This window comes from Delphinus delphis, chromosome 13, assembly GCF_949987515.2.
Source record: "Delphinus delphis chromosome 13, mDelDel1.2, whole genome shotgun sequence".
NCBI lineage: Eukaryota > Metazoa > Chordata > Mammalia > Artiodactyla > Delphinidae > Delphinus > Delphinus delphis.
In genome coordinates, this window is record NC_082695.1 from 46,714,446 (window position 1) to 46,735,079 (window position 20,634).

Below are 20,634 nucleotides of genomic sequence, written 5' to 3' on the forward strand. Positions count from 1 at the left end.
TCATCAGATTCTGGGTTTCACACTGACCAAAGGGAAAGAAGGAACATAAAATCTAATATTCAAAACAGAATTAAAAGCTACAATATTCCAGCCAGGTGATAGTCTAGCCTCTGTTTGGTTACCTCTAATGATCAAATACCAAAGCAAAAATCTAATCTACATCTTAGGTTAAGCTAAAATATGCCTCCTCTGATGGCTACCCTTTGCTCTTCTCTGGTCCAAAAATACACACCCTTTTTAGCAATTCCATTTACCAATGATTTTAAGTTCCTTCACATCTCTGAGAATATTTTCATTTGTCTGTGTTTCTCTAAAAATGCAGTGCTTAGAGTTGAACACAGTGTCCCACATGTGATCTGACCAGTACAAAGTACAATGCAGCTATTATCTTCCATCATCTAGAGTATACTTTTTTTAAGGTCATATAACAATTAGGAATTTAAAAAAAGAAAGTTTTACAGTGACTACCATGTATGTAGCGGCATTCCAAAAGTATGTCTGAATGTTCTTAACGAAAAGCCAGCATGTTTTGCTTGTTTGGTTTTTTCTTTGTTTTGTTTTGGTTTGGTTTGGTTTTTTTGGCCACGCCACAGAGCTTGCGGGCTCTTAGTTCCCCATTAGTTCCCTGACCAGGGATCGAACCTGGGCCCTCCCTTGGCAGTGAAAGCGTCGAATCCTAACCACTGGACCACCAGGGTATTCCCTTCTTTGCTAGTTGTTTTGTGTGTGTTTTTAAGAAAACTTGCAGAATAGACTTGAAGGTTTATGAGACATTTAATTTTGTATCCACCTTCTCAGTATATTCGATATTTAGGTGTAACATAGATATTCTACCCTTTTAAAGGAATAGTTGTATTAGCATCAGTAACCACTTTCATTTAACTCAATTTTAACTTTTTTTTTTTGGCCACGCCCCGCAGCATTTGGGATCTTAGTTCCCCCCACCAGGGATCGAACCTGTGCCCCTTGCAGTGGAAGCTCGGAGTCTTAACCACTAGACCACCAGGGAAGTCCCTAACTCAATTTAAAATCAGTTTGTCAGCCTCTCAGAAGTGAGTCTTGCCTGAACAGAGTTCCACTGGCTAGGACTTAGATCATGAATATAGTACTTGGCCAGCTGATGCTGTAAGGTGGCAGCACTTAATGATATCATTGTTCTTCTCCAAGGGAACAAAGCAGGGTGTTCTTTGAGGAAGCCTCCCAAACAGGAAGCTGGCATGATCTATTTTCTAATGTAACTATGAGTCACGTATTTATTTGTTTTAGCAGAGTAGACGTTTCTGTGAAATGAAGAAAATGTTTTCTGCAGTAATGATAGTGACCAGACAGAGTTAGGAATCACCATTTTGTCCAAGCAGGTGATTGCTGGGAACAGGATATAAAAATTACTCACCATCATGTTAACCATCCTATCTCCAGCCATTGATACAATGTTTAGCGAAAGGCAGACTCCAAAACACTTGGAAATTAAGTCAAAAAAAGAGGAAGGGAGGAAAATGCTGGAGGGAAGAAGTTTCAGGATTACTGTAAAGGTCAAAACCACCAGATTAAACCCCAAATATTGGTGCAGGATGAGATCTCTGAGATCAGTGTCCAACCTCCTTATATTATATATGGCAACTGGAGACACAGAAGAGTTAAGTAACTTGCCCAAGTTTACAATATCTCAGTCCAGTTAGTTACTGAGTCACTTGTAAGTCTTAATTCAGACCTTATGTAATAGCAGTAGAGCTGCAGAAGGAATTATCAAGGGAAGGCCCTGGGATCTCCCACTCTGGCTCCAGATTAGTTCCCTAAGCATGCCTGGATTGCAGGAAGCTTAGGAAGAGGTCTTAGCCGCAGACCTGGAAGAAACCCTGGGATTTAAATGAGTAGTCAAAAGCAAGACATGGTAGAGCAGTTTGATTCTGAGTACCAGAATGAGACTGAGCAAATCGACATATGCTGTTACTTCCTTACTGCCAGTGGCCTACACTTCTCTCCACGCACACACCACAGTCCCCTCTTTGTGATAACTTGGGTTAGACTGAAGTAGATCAAACTCGGACAGGAGTTAGCGCTCTCAGAGATGACAACTTGCCAGTAGAAATCAGAGACCATGACAGCACAGATGAAAGCTTGCTTCTCCCAACACCAGGGCTGAAAGATGTTAATAGATGTTATCCCTGAAATACAAAAAAAAAAAAAGTTCTGCAGCCAATCTTTAGAAAATGTTTAGTTAAACATTTCTTCACTGAAAGACTTACAGGGCTTGTGATATGCTAATATGAGTTTTGAATCTCCAAAAGGCAAATTGGAGATTTGGCAAACTTATTTGACCATTGTTAAATTAATTAAACATGGAGGCCCTTAGACAGGTGGCTCTATGCCCTGTCTGCCTACTAAGCAAACTGAAATCTAAACCTGTAAATACCTCAAAGTTAGGAAATTGAAACTTAAGGACAACCATTTACAAACAGCCACCTAGGCTTTAAGCTATAGACAATCAAATAATTTCCTTTCTTTGCTTCTGCACTTTCGCTATATAAGTCTTCCCCTGGCTCCTGTTGGCTGTGCATTCTTAACCATTTCCGGTTTGGGGCTGCCCTGTCCCAATCAATTTTTGCTCAAATAAACTCTTCAAATTTTTAATATGCTTCAGTTTATCTTTTAACACCACAAACCTCTTACATTTTCTTCCGATTTAAAGGATTTATTTTTCCAAGGAGTATGCTTGAGGACAAAGGTTTTCAAATTTATTTTTACTGTGACTTCAGCTAGGGATATATTTCATATCAGAAACCACTACACACATACTTGTAAATGTAAACCTGAAACGTTTCATAAAACAATACCTACCTTTTTTATATGGGCTGCACATCTTTTCTATTCTACTTTTCTTTCTAATGTATGCTGGATTTTTAAACTCACTAAAGTGATTTCACAATCTATCCACGGGTCACAACCTGAAGTTGAAAAAAAACATTGCTTTAGCAAATACCGGGGTATGATTTAGCAATTTCTCCTCCTCTGTACCCTGTAGTCTTCCTTTTACCTGTGAGCTGTGCAATATTATTGATTGAACCTATGATCTACCTAGGATGAATCCAAATAATAGGGGTTAAGTAATCCTCAGTTATTTCACTGCAGTTATATTGGAGCATACCTTGAAGGAAGCATAGTGGAAAAAGCCTGGAAGCAGAGTGATCACGGTCATCAAAGAGATCTCAGTATTTTTGCAAGATCTCAGTATCTTTGCAAGTGTCTTTGCAAGAGATCTCAGTATCTTTGCAAGATCTCAGTATCTTTGCAAGTGTCTTTGCAAGAGATCTCAGTATCTTTGCAAGATCTCAGTATCTTTGCAAGTGTCTTTGCAAGACACTTTTTGACCCGTGTAGTGAAAGAAGGGGAACCACAACTACATTATATTTTAACATAGTGGATATGCTGTTGACAAGAATGAGGTACTGATTTGCAACAATCAATAAGATGTTTTGTTCAATGAATTAAGCAAGGTGTACAATGTTGTATACAATACGCTTTTATTTGTGTAAAAAAGGGGGGTTATATATTTATATGGTTGGTATGTATAGAGTATCTCTGGAGGATAAACTGACCACAGTGGTATGTCATTTGCTGGGGTTACTGTAGGAAGGACTGGTTTTTTTCACTGCATTTCCTTTTATATTGTTTTAATATGTATTACTTTTGCAAAAATAATAATATATTATTAGGTGGATAAATAAGCATATTTCATGAGAGCTGGGAAAATCTGAAAAATGAAAGGACTTCCAGTGTTTGCTTTTGTAAGTCACTGCTAGCAATGATATCTCTGAGAAATAAAAGGAAAGCTCTAGGTCCAAGTCTTGAAGACGTATGTATGTACTATAGTGACTGTTAGACATTCTGCTTCATTCACTGTACTCTTGACCTTATTAATAAGAACAATCTCTGTTTAGGGTGTGTGTTCTTTATTCCAGCTTTTCCCCAATATACAGAGATTTTTAAATACAGGAAAAGGGGTCCAAATATGTTTTCTCAGGATGGTGCAGGTTCTTCTGCTTTACCTGCAGAGGGGTAGAAGCGCCAGAGGCAGAGGAAAAAAAAGAAGAAACTGAACAAGAGTAATATCCTGGGAGGGGCAGGTCTCCAAGAGGAGAAAGCTAAAGGGAGCTACCAGTACTTTGGGTAATTCAAGAGGGATAGCAGCAGTGGTTTTCAAACTTTAACATCCACAAAAATCACTAGGGATGCTCATTAAAAATTTAGTCTCCTGGAACTTCCCTGGTGGTCCAGTGGTTAAGAATCCGCCTTCCAATGCAAGGGACGTGGGTTAGATCCCTGGTCGGGGAACTAAGATCCCACATGCCTTGGGGCAGCTAAGCCCGCACCGCAACTACTGAGCCCACGCACCGCAACAAAAGATCCTGCATGCCACAACTAAGACCCGACGCAGCCAAAAAAAAAAATTTATCCTCCTGAGTCCCGCTCCCAGAGATTCTGGTACAGGGGTGGTCTTAGGAGTCTTGGAATGGATAAATTCCCTTTTCTGAAGCTTCTGTGATAAGGCTTACATAAAGTGAAATGTGAAAATCCTGTGAGAAAGAAACACAGGCACGTAAAACAAGACAAAACAAAAATCAAAGATCATTTATGCTATGTATATCACCGACACAAGGACTGCTTATATAAGAAAAATATCTGTTTTTAATCTCTAAAGCAGATTTTCTTAAGATAGGCATATGTACACGTAAAGAACGATGCCTGACACTGGATATGAGTTTCAGGTATAAGCTATTATTATGATCTTTTTTAAGGATATGTAAAAGATCATATGTACAGTTATGTAGATGAACCAACTCTATAGGTGATGCAGGGATGGGTTGACAGATCTCATATTATGAGAAATATTTCTCTATAACTTAGAGTTCTGGGTCTGAGAATGTTAGTTTTCTAGACAATGAGTCACGTAAATGCTTGAGGGTCTATACAGTATCCAAACAGTGTTTGAAAGTAATGATGGAGTCTGTCCAATTGGTTTAAAATTTGTATATAAATTGTCATCAATGGCACATTGCGAGCAACAACATTATTAAAAGTACAACGTCACAAACATGTAAATATACCTTTGAGTCTTTTCCTTACTTCATCTCACCAGATTGTTTTCAATTTTATTTTGTTTTCCTTTGCAAAGTTGGTGAATACCCAAGCACTGGTCCCAGTGTGGGTTTAAACTTTGTTCTAAATGCTTGAATAATGTCCCAGATTCTGTCTCCTTTTTTAAAGCAACAGCCTTTCAGCCTAACGTGAGTCACTCCTCCAGATGTGAGTTTTCCTGTTAGCAGAAGCCGTTAACCTGATCTGCAATCCGAGTGTTAACTCCTCCTTGGAAGTTTCCAAACCTGGGTAATCACGTAGATAACATCATGTCTTATCAAGTTCCCTCCACTCCCAAGAGAACGGGGTTCATTCAATAAATATTCCATACTTGGTATCTTAGAGGCCAGCAAAAAAGAAGACCTTTAAAACATTCAGTGCCATTCAACTGGCCCAGCATCTTTCAAGGGTCCCTCCTTTTCTTGAATCTGGGCCATAGATGCCTTGTGAAAACATATAGACATCTTTACCTTTACAGCCCCACTTTCTAGAGGTTGTCTAGCTTTGGCTTTGTTTAAGGCTTGTAAAGAACTCGCCATCTGTCAAGGCAGCCCATTCTATTTTCAAGAAACTTGATAATTAGAAGGCTTTTGCTTCTGTTCCTTCTAAATATGCCCAGTGGTGTTTACCCAAATTCATGTGCCCTTTGAAAGAAAGTGGAATGACTTCATCTCTCATGCAAGTGGCGGCTTTTCGGCTTTATCAAAACATCTGTGATAGTCTCTCCTGCTCTCTTTGTCTTTTGTCTGGCTCCTGAAAGAGGTGGGAGGGAATTATGCATTTGGATTTACTATAAATGCGAATCTAGTTGTATTTAAGCTTACTTTATACATAGAGACTCGACAACCAAAAAAATCTCTAGAAGACATAGGGATTAGAATGCACTTGAAACCTAGCAGGAGATTCTCCCTGAAAGACGCATGTATAGTTTATTCTTTTTCAGTAGGTATGCTTGGGTGGTGGATCATCTTTAGTGTGATTCTCTTGCTTTTCTAACAATGTGTGTGTATATAAGCTATATAACTTTGAAATGAAATAAAAACACGTAGGGGCTAAAATTTTGACTGCGCGGGAGCCGATAACACGTTCTGTGAATAGGGAATATGGAATTCTTTCCCGAGTTTCTTGAAGGCCAGGACTCTCTTGCTCTTCTTGATATCACCAGTGCCTAGTGTAATAGCATGCACAAAGTTGACCTCAATAAATACTTGTTGAATTGAATTTACCTGAATTTCCAGAAGTGGAGAGATCACCAAAGAGAGATACAGACCAGTGAAAGGGGACTGAAATTACTTCAAGGAAGATTTTTTTAACTGGACTTTTATAATCTTGTCCTTTTACTCCCAAAAACACCCTCAAGGAGATAAAATTATACTGATAACTCTTTGGCAAATTGTGTGTAGAGACGCCCTCCCCACCTTAAAAGCTTTGTCTTTTGAAGTATCAGTATGCTTTTTTATTTTTTAATATTTATTAATTTATTTATTTTGGCTGCACCAGGTCTTAGTTGCGGCACGCGGGATCTTCGCTGCGGCATGTGGGATCTTTTAGTTGCGGCAGGTGGACTTCTTAGTTGCGACATGCGAACTCCTAGTTGCAGCATGCATGTGGGATCTAGTTCCCTGACCAGGGATCGAACACCCTGCATTGGGAGCACAGAGTCTTACCCACTGCACCACCAGGGAAGTCCCCTCTCTTTTTTTATTTTTATTTTTATTGGAGTATAGTTACTTTACAATGCTGTGTTCGTTTCTGCTGTACAGCAAAGTGAATCAGATATACCTATACATGTATCCACTCTTTTTTAGATTTCCGTCCCGTTTAGGTCACCACAGAGCACTAAGTAGAGTTCCCTGTGCTATACAGTAAGTTCTCATTAATTATCTATTTTATACATAGTAGTGTATATCTGTCAATCCCAATCTCCCAGTTCATCCCACCCCCTCCCCTTGGTAACCATAAGTTTGTTCTCTACATCTGTGACTCTGTTTCTGCTTTGCAAATAAGTTCATCTGTACCATTTCTCTAGATTCCACATATAAGCAATATTATATGATATTTGTTTTTCTCTTTCTGACTTACTTCACTCTGTATGACAATCTCTAGGTCCATCCACGTCTCTGCAAATGGCACAATTTTGTTCCTTTCTTTGGCTGAGTAATATTCCATTGTATATATGTACCACATCTTCTTTATCCATTCCTCTGTCGATGGACATTTAGGTTGCTTCCATGTCCTGGCTATTGTAAATAGAGCTGCAATGAACATCGGGGTGCATGCATTATTTTGAATTCTGGTTTCCTCCAGATATATGCCTAGGAGTAGAATTCCTGGGTCATATGGTAGCTCTATTTTTAGTTTTTTAAGGAACCTCCATTCTGTTCTCCATAGTGGCTGTACCAGTTTACATTCCCACCAACAGTGTAGGAGGGTTCCCTTTTCTCCACACCCTCTCCAGCATTTATTGTTTGTAGATATTTTGATGAAGGCCATTCTATCCACCGTGAGGTGATACCTCATTGTAGTTTTGATTTACATTTCTCTAATAATTAGTGATGTTGAGCATCTTTTCATGTGTTTGTTGGCCATCTGTATGTTGAAATATCAGTATTCTAATAACCCCAAAGCAATGTGTCATATTTGGCATTCTTTCCCCTCAAGTCAATGTGCATTTTTAACATGGCTTTCCAAGGAAAATGCTTCTGATTAAAAGAGAAATTAAAGTGATAGACAGAGGTGTCTTAGGAAGTATTTTAGTGTCAAGTGGTGCCTAAAACTACGAGTCAGAGAAACCCAAGTCTGTGACTTGGCAGAGAGAAGGAGAGACCCCCAGGAGAAAAGCTGGGGTGGAGGGAATCTGCTTGGGAGTCACAGCCAAGGTGACACTGTGGTCTGCTGGAACTCCCCAAAGCATTCTGACCCAATGACCTACTTTAGGAGGGCTGGGAGTGCTGTAGATTCCAGCACAAGTGGAATTGGCAGCGGCCTGTCAGTGCAAAGCTCCCTGTCCCTTATTTGAGGACAGTTTGTACTTTAACCAGATAACTGGATTAACGGCAACACTTGCCCAATCACAGGAAGCACAGCTCTTTTCTCACAGTGAAACAGGCATTAATCTTGGGACTTGGCCAAACTCACTCCCCTAGGAAGAGGGTGGGAGGGTCTGACTCAGCTAACAATACCCTCCTGGTATTCCAGCCAGGAGGGCAAAGGACAGTGTCCTCAGGTTAAGGCAATCTGTGTCTGGGAGATCTGTTGCTGGGTTTCAGGGACAGGCTCTTGGTCCTCAAGGAGAGGACAGGGAAATGCAAGGTAGAGATCCGGTACCAGGAGAAGTATGGATAACTGGCCTGGACAGTGCTGAGTGATGCCTGTTGTCTTGACATAAGTATAAATAGCATCCCCTTGCATCCTCGGCAAGGTCCTGCTTAGGACTCATGATCATGTCATTCTTGGTATGGGATGCTTGGAATACCAGGAAAGCAACTTTTGAACCAGGAATCAAGGCAGAAGCCGTCTTTATAAATGAGGGCAACAGGGGCTTGAAATAGGAACTGTGACCCAGGACCACTTGCGGGAGGAGGACGGTAAGCAAGCTGCCCCTGCAGTTACTGGGAATCTCAGAGTGAGCACAGCCACATCCACATCAGAATGTCAAGAAAGGTCTGTGCCTTAGTCACAATGACTCCTGCAATCCTTCCAGATGCAGGAGGATATAGTCTTCCTCTGTCCCGTTTCTGTTGTCAGCTTCCTGTTGAGAATGACTGCTATTTACTGAGCATACTAAAGTGGTGTGAAGTATGCCTGAAGAAGAGAAGGTTCTGTACTGGGTATTCTTTCCAAGTACTTGGGAAAGACACTGTGCTATATAATGCAGAGACTGCAAGTTGCTTATAATCTAATTGGAAAGTTAAATAGTTGTGAGTTTTAAATAGTAATCCAAGACAGCACCAGAAGAGTTATCACAACATAGGCCTGGTTGATCGTGAAACCAGTTGTGTTAGCTGTGATTTTTATGACAGTTCAGAGAAAGAGTAACCAGGTTAGGTTGGGAAGAGGAAAGAAAATTCATGAAGTTCTGGTCCTGAAGGATTTCACATTTATTAAGTACGTGTTACTTGTCAGGCATTTGCACATGCAGATTCTGATCTCTCAGCATAAACCTATGAAATAATTATTAGTATCCATGGTCCTCTAAGGAGGAGACAGGGGTTCAGAAGGTTTTAGCAACTTGTTTTAAGTCACTCAACCAGGAAATAGCAAAAGGGCTTAAACCGAAATGGTTCTGTAAAGGAAAAAACATACTCCCTTTTTGCGTCTCCCCTCCTCTCAATACTCTATGACAATACTACCTCATTTCTGACACCAGATGGGCGGGTTTTCTGCACACCAATGGATTCTGAGACACCCACTGGGTGTCCTACAGTTTAACCCAATTCTGACACTATGTACCTGGAGATAGCACCAGATCCCACAAGTTAAGCGCTGTCAAATGACGAAACAATTTAGTAACGAGGAGGATGTCCTTTATTCAAGGGAAAACAATTCATGGATGAGAGTACACTGCCTCACAAGCAGTGGAACACTCTTCCCGAGGGGTTTATGGGCAAGAGCGAGCTTTATAGAACGTTAGAAGAGGCAACCTGGAAACAGGGCATGATTGGCTAGGAACTTGGGGATTTCCTTTTAAGGCTAGCAGGTCAATCAGGGAATAAGGAAAAAGTATTTGGCTTAAACTGATTGGCTGAGATTGCATATCTGACTTTATTTAGAACAATGAAATCATTACGGATTCTTGGCAGTTGGAGATTGGCTGGCTGGGTATACTGCAATCCTGATCAAGCGGAACATTTACAGGGACACGAAAGTTATCTAACTTCTGCTGATGTGGTACCTTGGGCAGGAGCGGCTCCATCTTGGTCCTAGAAATTTATTTCAACAGGGCTCAGTCCCACAAGACTGCCCCACCGCTGCATGCACCAATGGGGAGTCCAGGTTGTCATCTGTGTTGCTAACTGACCGGCTGTAAATTGGAGGTTCCCACAACCCTCTCCTCAGGTTTGATTAATTTGCCAGAGTGGCTCATAGAACTCAGGAAAACCCTTTACCCATTAAACTACCAGTTTATCATAAAAGGATATAACTCAGGAACAGCCAGATGGAAGAGATGCATGAGGCAAGGTATGTGGGAAGGGGCTCCATGTTTCCATGCCCATTTTGGGTGTGTCACTCTCCCAGCAACTCCACATGTTGACTAACCCGGAAGCTCTCTGAACCCCATCATCTTGGGGTTTTGTGGAGACTTCATTACGTAGGCACGGTTGATTAAATCATTTCCAGTTGGTGATTGACCCAGCCTCCAGCCCCTCTCCCCTTCCTAAAGGTTGGGGGAATGAGACTGTAAGTTCCAACCCTCTAATAATGGTCGGTTCCCCTGGCAACCAGCCCTCATCCTGAGAGGCTTTCCGAAAGCAATAAATTCAGGTGTGGTTGAAAGGGACTAGTTATGAATAATAAGGCACTCCTTTCACCTTTATGGCTCTGGAGCTATTTCAGGAACCAAAGATAAAAGACCAGATTCTATAACAGAAGATGCTGCTAGTGTTCTTATCACTTAGGAAATTCCGAGAGTTTTCGGAGCTCTGTGAAACAGAAACAGGGATAAAGTCCAAATATATATTTCTTATTATAAATCACAGTGTTTTACTTCAAAGTTTCTATTTTTTCCACCAGGAGAGTCACGAAATCCAATCAGAGGCCTCCAGTCAGTTTGAACAGCATGAACAAGTGCAGGGAAATCTAATAATGGAAGGTCTGTTTAGAGTTCTGCAAGCAGCTGGATTTGACAGGAGTGGAGATTTCAGGAAGTGGAAGGGTGCCATTCTACCAAAGAAGTAAGGAGTAAAGTAAGGCTTTTTAAAGACCTTTTAAAAGTAAGGACTTTGTAAAAAGGCCTTAAGTCAAAGTCCAAAGAGCAGTGGGGAACTATTTAATTTTGGGCCTGACCCTCCATGCCTGGAAGCCAAGATGGGGCACGGCACTCGGGGCCCTGGATTGTCCACGCAGGCTGCAAGGGCCAGGGCAAGGTATCTGCTCTCAAAAGAGAAAACACTCTAAAACTAGAAGGGACAGATAAGCTGCAAGCTAGAAAAGCAAACAAGTGACACATCATGTAGTGTAAAGCACAAGGGCTTTGGCATCAGCTGAGCTTAAATCTCGGCTCTCCAGATGCAAAACACCACATAATACATGATTCCACTTATATGAAATTTTCAGAAATTGTAAGCTTGTAGAGACCAAAAGCAAATCAGTGGTTGCCTAGGACTGGAGGTGGGAGTGAGGATTGACTGCATGTGAGCTCAAGGGAACTTTTCGCAGTGATGGAAATGTAACGGTTGCACAACTGTATAAATTTGCTAAAAAACCCATTGTACTGTATACTTTATTTTTTTTATAGATTGTCTTTTTTCTTTAATTAATTAATAAATGTATTTATTTATTTAGGCTGCGTCCGGTCTTAGTTGCGGCGCGTGGGGCACGTGACTTAGTTGAGGCATGCGGGATCTTTTCGTTGCGGCTCGGGCTCTTCGTTGTGGCGCTTGGGCTTCTCTCTAGTTGTGGCACATGGGCTCCAGGGCATGTGGGCTCTGTAGTTTGCGGCACATGTGGCGCAGGGTCCAGAGCCCGTGGGCTCTGTAGTTTGCGGCACGAGGCCTCTCTCTTTGAGACCCTCAAGCTTAGTAGTTGCGGCGAGGGCTTAGTTGCCCCATGGCATGTGGTATCTTAGTCCCCCAACCAGGGATCGAACCCTCATCCCCTGCATTGGAAGGTGGATTCTTTACCACTGGACCACCAGGGAAGTCCCTGAACTGTATACTTTAAAATGGTGAATTCTATGGTATGTAAATTATACCTACAAATAGCTGTTTGAATCTTGGTTCTCCCACTCATTATGTGCATGACCTTGGCTGCTCACTTAACATCTTTCAGATAGTCTTCTGATTTGTGAAATGTACCTACTTAACCATAGGCTCTGTGGTTGACTCCCCCACATTCTTTTCACCTCAGCTGATCCATCTAAGCTAATCACGAGAATCTCATTCTCAATGCAAATGATTGCACCAGGATGGCTAAGGAGATATGAAGAAGGACACTGTGGACTGAATTGCGTTCCCACAAAATTCATATGTTGAAGCCCTCAATGCTATGGTGTTTGTATTTGTATTTGGAGGTGGGGCCTTTGGAAGGTAATTAGGGTTAGATGAGGTCCATGAGGGTTGGACTTCAAGATGGAATTAGTGCTTTTATTAGAAGAAACACCAGACAGCTAGCACTCTTGCACACTCTCTCTCTCTGTCATTTTCTCTCTCTTTCAGTGCCATGTGAGGGCACAGAGAGAAGCTAGCAGTCTATAAGCCAGAAAGAAAGTACTCACCAGAACCTGACTATGGTGGCCCTCTGATCTTAGACTTCCAGCCTCCAGACTGTAAGAAAATAAATTTCTTTTCTTTAAGCTACTCAGTCTATGATATTTAGTTATGGGAGCCCACTCTGACTAATACAAAGGAATTAATGGAGGCTTCTGGGAAAGGTTTTCCTTGCTCTGCTAGTGGAAGAACAGGAAATCTCTTTCTCATTCCATACATCAAAAAGGACACAAGTAGCCCCAAATGCTACCAGCACCCATTCCACACCACCAGGGAAATCAGCTTCAGAACACAGCTGACATATAGAATTGAACAGAATTGTAAGAAAATAGAGCCAGAATCCTGGAGAAACCTTGCCTGAAGCCAACACTATGTTTGCTCTTCCTGTTCTGTAAGCCAGTACAAGTTCTTACTGTTTAAGCAGTCTTGAGTCCAGTTTCTGTTCCCTGCAGATTGCAGCAACCTAGGGTTGTTGGAGGATAAAATCAAATAATGAAAGTAATGACCTTACTGCAGTCTGTGGTACATATAAATGATAGCTATTATTATTTCAGGCAGGCAACTGATTTGTAAGTCACTCAATACAGTGGTCATGACTGGGTGATCTATCTGGATATAGAGAGATTTCCTGTCAGTGAGTAAGGGTTATGATGAGCAGAACCAGTCTCTGAGAAAGAAAGACTCGAATAAGATGTACAGAATTGACCTGGGATTTGCCCCTGGCAAACCAGCTTTATATTCTGGTTGACAGTGAAGAAACCAGCAGAAGAAATAAAACAGAACTGATCTAAATGTTGAGAACTGCAGTCTCCTTCCTAATTTCCATCTTTCAGCTAGGAATTTTCCTATGGTCCTAGCTTATCAGCCAGCCAGCTCTGCTTTAGAGACTTCCTTAAGTCCTTTCCTTGCCCTCATTTGAGCTCCCATTATTAATTTGTCTGGAATGTGCTCTTACATAAGCTCTGCTTCTGCTGTTTAAATGCTTATACTACTTAAACAGGTAAAAAATCGTAAAATTAAACGAGCTCGTTTAGTTCTCATTTTGCTGGACTCTTCTTTGGATTCAAATAACTTAATTACGTATTTAAAGAAAAACAATAAAAATGTCTGCAAAATTATTCCAAAACCACATGTTTACTTGATGGTGAGCAGTTTCTAAACAAAACCAACGTAGCCAGGAAGATAGTTGCTCTAGGCCAGTGAACAGCTCTTCCTTGAATTGTTGTAGCTGATAATTAAGCTGGTATACATGGTATAATTGTTAGAGTTTTCTATTTTTATCAGTTGCTCTTCTAAATCCTGCAATCTCTTCAGTTCTTGAACTACTTATGAAATCATTTCCTTGCTTTTAAGAAGCATGTAAAACATCAAATTAGCTATTATGATCCTAAAGCAAAGATTAAGGAAATGTGCAAGTTTTGACTGCAAGGATGTTCACTGCAGCATTATTTATAATAGTAAAAAACAAAATAACCAAATGTCCAATAATTGGGGATTGGTTAAATCAATTATGGTACAGTGCATAAAATGCCATTAAAATATATGGTAAATTATATAAATTCTGATGTGTACAAATAAATAACAATATGAGTCAACAAAAATACTTCATATAATTATATTTATTAATATGGACAGGTACTCCTATCAGTGGTAGTAACCAACAGAGACAGTGGTGCCTATCAAAATTGTAGGGGGAGCAGGCAAAGAGCCCTGTGTTAGGCAGAGAAGCAGGGCAGCCCTGCAAGGGTCTGCAGCAGCACCCAGCAAAGGGTGACGGAATCTGATGAAGGAGTTACCATAGAGCAGTGACAACGCCCAATGGGAAAGGACTCTTTTGCAAGCATATGTGAGATACCTCTTGATAAGCCCCAGAAATACTTGTGGTCAAACTGAAAAAAAGTAGATGTCCTGCTTCAGTGATTGTGGGGCTGAGAATCACTGACATTTAAATGATGATTGTTAATATACTTCCATGTGTTCTACAAACGGCTAAAGCCTTGGTAAACTGGCTCATTTTTTTTCCCATAAAGAATAGTTTTCACTACATATACATAAATGACATATTTATACACCTTAAGCAAATAGTTTTCAACTACTTTCAAATAATTTAGAAGACTTGGTTTGCTTATAAAGTTACGTTCCTGTTAACATTAACAATTCAATTTTTCAGGAACTCCCGATATTCCTATATTTTATGCTAAGCATGTAGATAGATGATAGAAGTAAAAGTTTCATTCCAGGAAGAGCTCATTTTAAAATTATCAGTAAATGTGGAGTGACTGTGAGTGGCTAGTTACAAGGAATTTCACTTGGCATTTAACAAACTTTCATCAAGTTCCCACCATGTTTAAGACCTTATGCTAGATATTAGGTCCATAAGGTTGAATGAGATCCCTATCTGGGGAGGCAGACAAAACAACTGATTACTGCATTTTTAGATAACCCTTGACATTAATAATGTCAAAGCCAGGACATCTAATGTAAAATGAACAATGAGTCATCATCATAACCGCAATACAAGTAAGGTCAAATAAATTAAGTTGCTCATTGTTCTTCTCTGTTGCTGACATAATCCCCTGTTGAGTTTTGTTTTGTTTTGTTTTGTTTCGTTTTTGACAGCCATGTTATTTTAATGAAAGACAGAAGGATGCATACCACCGAATCAGGGAATAAATAACCAAAGCAGAGCAAACTGCACGACCTGCCAAAAGGAGTTTGGTCATGGTGGAGGCGAGGACACAAAAAGTACACCTGGAGACTGGATCACAAACATCTGGGATGAGACAGGCAAGTACTTCTAAATCCATCCAACGTTTTTTTGTTTCCCCAAAGACACCAATACTCAGTCAAAAATAGTGGCTGCTGAATTATCTTGAGTAGACCATGCAAAAAAGCTCATAATATTGTATGCTTCTTTTGATTTCTCTATGAAATTGAGTAAAGTAGTAAGATTATATATTCTGATTAAGAAGATGTGACTGAAATGACCTGAGGTCAAGGTGTGGACACCTTCACACACTCCACGAAGCCAGCCGTTCTCTCCTCACCATCCCCCAAGCCTTCTAAGGATGTAGCGCAAAACTGTGAGCACGAAACATGTATATCCCAAGGGACTCACATCTGGACAAGCGTCCCATTAGAGCCAAATAATCCTAGTTAATTTAATATTTCTCTTCCTGCTGACAAACTCTGTAACGGGAATAACATAAACTTGAACTTCAGTAAACGATTTTAAATGTTATTCCTTCCAAGGTAGTCTCCCAACCAGGTGTTACTGCCTGAAAAGTTGTCGCCAAGGAATGGTACAGAAGGTGTCCCACACGGTGTTGACGATGAGCGGGAGTTGGTCTAGCTTATCACTGTCCCTTAGTTCGCTCGCCAGCTGAAACTGTGCACCTCTGATGGACTTGAACCAGGTGCTGGGACTCAAACCCAGCCAAAACCCAGTTTGGGACTTGAACCCGTGGTCTTTTAACTGAGATCACAAACCTGGCCTTGGCCTCAGGACTTAATGAAGCTCAGGTTCTTGATGTCTCACAGCAGAAAAAATTCAATGAGAGACAAAGTGATAGTTAAGAAGTGGATTTATTCAGAGAAACACACTCCACAGAGTGTGGGCCATCTCAGAAGGTGAGAGGCCCTCTGTTAAGTTTTTACCTCAATTATATTCTAGAATAGATCATCTTTCTTAGGCAATTCATTAGGCTGAAAGTATAGTTTGGGATTCTTGAGTGTGATTGGAGAAGATTAGCTTGCAAAATTATCAATTTTCATTAGTGCTCTATATATCCTGCCTACTCAACCAGTCGATCCAGTTGAATTACTGACTGACAGGGCAATATATAGATCACTTCCCATCATCAATTACTTCACTTCCCATTGTGTAGCCTCCAAATGGTTGAGAAACTGATGACAGCTATAGGGGTATTCCCCAACCTGATAAAATCACCCCCTTCCCCAATTATTACTGTAGGATCCTAGGCCTAAGTTATTGAAACCATTCTTATTTTGAGAATGATTATGACTTAATTCAGGCCAATAAGGGAAGTTTCTTAAGGCCTTTCTGGAAATGCCCTCACTTTGAACATCTGATGACCATTCAATTCCTACATAATCTCCATGAGCTGGAAAGCCTACCGTCAGGAAATAGGTTGCGTAGGACTTCCCTGGTGGCACAGTGGTTAAGAATCTGCCTGCCAATGCAGGGGACACGGATTTGAGTCCTGGTCCAGGAGATCCCACAAACTGCGGAGCAGCTAAGCCCGTGCACCACAACTCCTGAAGCCCACGCACCTAGAGCCCGTGCCCTGCAACAAGAGAAGCCACTGCAATGAGAAGCCCGCTCACTGCAACGAAGAGTAGCCCCCGCTCACTGCAACTAGAGAAAGCCTGTTTGCAGCAACGAAGACCCAACACAGCCAAAATTAATTAATTAATTAATTAAAAATAAAAGGAAATAGGTTGCGTAATAGATGTAGCCCTTAGGAGAGGATTCTGTGCTGATGCTCACCCCAGATATGGCCAAAGAGGACATTGGATAAAAGACATCATCCCAGAGGACAGAACTAGGGCTCAGTAAGGGCAAGAGAAAGGGTGATCCTCTCAGGGACACAACTCTGACTCCCAGTGTGGTTAACCGAAGACCTCATGGCTCTGCATGGCATAGAGGGCTCACTATTCCTGTCTTACAGGATATGATATGTGTTTGGAGCTGTATGTTGTTGCCCAGCCTCCCATTTTCCAACTCTTTAATCGGTTATCTTGTTCTTTGATTACTGGGGTATTGGAGGTTATTTGTTATTCAGATATAGGCCCCCTGAGGAGCTATGGCTAGAATTGGTAAAGATGATGACATAACACCCAGATTGCTGAGGTGCTAAGACCACAGTTGGATGTCTTTGGGTTGACTCCTGAGTGAATGCATCTCATGGAAGTGGGTGCAGGAAGGTGTAGGTACTGGATGTCACAGTGCACCACCCAGACCTCCCCTCCATGACCAAGCCACTCTTCCCCCACCAGCTTCCGTGAGTGATGTCTGCTAATGCCTCACCACCAAGTCCCACCCTAGAAATTGTCCTATCTCTGAATTAGACCTATCCTCAGGGGAAGCCTGCATCCAACGTTACTCACAGCGGGGCAGGGGTGTGGAATGAGGAGTGGAACAAAGGCCTCAATGAAGGACAGCTCCCTGCCCACCTCGCCCCACAGGCTCTGTTACAACAGCATCCCAAGTCAAGTTCTCCCTCTGCCCAATCCTAACCTCACTCACAGTGGTTGATCTCAAGAGTACTATCCAATAACTTTCCTACACCAAAATTCCTATCTCAGAGTCTATTTCCTGGAAATTCAAACTAAGATAATAAATGATAATGATAATAACTTTGGGGAATACTTAACGAGGACTTATCATGTACCAGCCACTCTTCAAAGTGTTTCACATGTATCAACTCACTAAATTCTCACAAGCCCGTGTCATAGGTGCTATTACTAACCTTGTTTTATCGATGAAGCAAAATGAAGCACAGAGAGGTTAAGCAAGCTCTCCAAGGTCACATGGCCAGCTGTTAAGTGCCAAAGCTGGGATCTAAGCCTAGGCATTCTTTTTTTTTTTTAATACATATGTATTTTTAAAATTTATTTATTTATGTATTTATTTTTGGCTGCGTTAGGTCTTCGTTGCTTTCTCTATTAATGAAGCCTGGGTTGCACGGGCTTTCTCTAGTTGCGGCAAGCAGGGGCTACTCTTCGTTGCGGTGTGTGGGCTTCTCATTGCGGTGGCTTCTCTTGTCGCAGAGCATGGGCTCTAGGTGTGCAGACTTCAGTAGTTATGGCACGTGGGCTCAGTACTTGTGGCACACGGGCTTAGTTGCTCTGCGGCATGTGAGATCTTCACAAACCAGGGATCGAAACCACGTCCCCTGTGTTAGCAGTAGGACCACTGCGCCGCTAGAGAGGTCCCAGCCTAGGCACTCTGTTTTGAGATTTCTGTGCTCTTAACTGTGCTGCCTCTTAAACAATTGGGATAGTACTTACTATGTGCTGACCACTTCCACATCCAGTACCACTGCTGAGACATTCAGGGCCAAGAAAAATATCACATTGCCACAAGAAGCAGCCACAGTCCAGATAAAGTTTGGTGGTGAGCTTACCCACTCTCAGAGATCCCTGGACCATCCCTGGCCTCCCAGGCTGTCTCAGAAGGAGCAGTCATCAGCCATACTGAGGGCACCAGAGAGCAAAGGCTCCTCAGTGCAGATTAAAGACTCTAGTGCCTTCTTTAAGCAAAGAATATGACAGGGCCAGTGGCCGCTGAGGACAAGAAGAAGACTCAGAGGGAAGCCAAGATTCTGAAAAATCTCAGGCAGTCTGTATCCACAGCCAGTGCTGTTCATACTATACCCATTGTTTCTCAGCAAGGAGGAAGAAGGGGCACCTGTAAGGATGCTAGCGAGCCCAAAGGGGGGCTAGAGTGGACTCCAATATCTGTTCTACCCCCGCCCTACAGTAGCAACCATATTCTTTTTTTTAATTTTTATTTTATATTGGAGTATAGTTGATTAACAATGATGTGTTAGTTACAGGTGTACAGCAAAGTGATTCAGTTATACCCATACAAGTATCCATTCTTTTTCAAATTCTTCTCCCATTTAGGTTATTACAGAATATTGGGCCTAGTTCTCACTGCTATACTGTAGGTCCTTGTTGGTTATCTATTTTAAATATAGTAGTGGGTACATGTCAATCCCAAACTCCCAGTCTATCCCTCCCCACCCCACCCTTTCCCCCTGGTAACCATAAATTCATTCTCTGAGTCTGTGTTTCTGTTTTGAAAATAAGTTCATTTGTATCATTTTTTAGATTCCACATATAAGCCATATCACATGATATTTGTCTTTCTCTGTCTGACTTACTTCACTTAGTGTGATAATCTCCAGGTCCATCCACATTGCTGCAACTGACATTATTTCATTCTTTTTCATGGCTGGGTAATATTCCACTGTATATATGTACCACATCTTCTGTATCCATTCATCTGTTGATGGACATTTAGGTTGCTTCCATGTCCTGGCTATTGTAAACGGTGCTGCAATGAACATGGGGGTGCATGTATCTTTTCGAACCATGGTTTTCTCCGGATATATGCCCAGGAGTGGGATTGCAGGATCATATGCAACCATGTTCTTCAGGAAGATAACCTTGTTAAATCTCCATCCTGCTTTCCAGACGTTAGTTCGGGAACTTGGGCCTCACCTTAGCACATGACATTGCCCTGGCCACAAGGATTGTAGCAAGAATTAATGTGAAATGTGTTAGGGACATTAGGAAAGTTTCCTTGAACTCATAGTTGGTTATCTCACCACTTGCCTGAGAAGGATGTGGGCATGGAGGTGACGAGATAAACAGAAATGGTGCTGATGTCCCCAGGTTAAGTCAGCCCAGAAGCTTGCGTTTCCTCCGCACTTGTAGCTGCAGAAGCCAGTAAGTCTTCCTTGCTGGTTAAGTCGGTGTGAGTTGGACTGTCTTGCCTGCAGGTGATATGATAGAAGGGGCATCTCCAGACTTCACTCACACCACCGCTCCTCCAGACCTTTCGATGTTCTTATGAGACAGACAATTGGGAAACTGCTTAATGCATTTATTTTTTTTTAATAGAGTATTAGTTCAGAACTCTTTTGGTTGCAAGTGACAAGAGTGGATTTTAGCTATCTTACACAAAAGAAAGAACTTTCTGGAAAATCAGGACACATCACAGAATCCAAGGACTGAGCCCCCACTGGGCATCAGGAATAAACTAAAGCCTGAAGCACTGTAGAGAATCCAAGGTCTTCCTCATTCTCCATGTCTCTCCAGTGCTTCTGCATTTTTCTTACTGCGAAAGGCTTTCTCTATTCTGCATTCCACGATGAAGAACATAATGACACAAAGCTTCAGAATTTTACAAGTTACAGCCAATGCAGAGAGGACTGATTCATTTTCTCTCCCTTCCACCCTCCCTCCCTCCCTCCCTTCTCTATATTTTGAAATCTCTCTGCCCGAATTTCGAAATGCCTATGGAACAGAATTCTCAGCC

At 41.6% G+C, this 20,634-nt stretch overlaps 1 long non-coding RNA gene across 1 annotated transcript in view; it reads left to right on the forward strand.

The window, feature by feature from the left end:
* LOC138414247 (uncharacterized) overlaps nt 1–20,634 on the forward strand; it is a 58,809-nt gene that overhangs the window by 32,274 nt on the left and 5,901 nt on the right. Inside the window, exon 2 of the long non-coding RNA XR_011246699.1 lies at nt 15,183–15,350. This is a non-coding gene — a long non-coding RNA (uncharacterized lncRNA). The remainder of the gene's footprint in view (nt 1–15,182; nt 15,351–20,634) is intronic.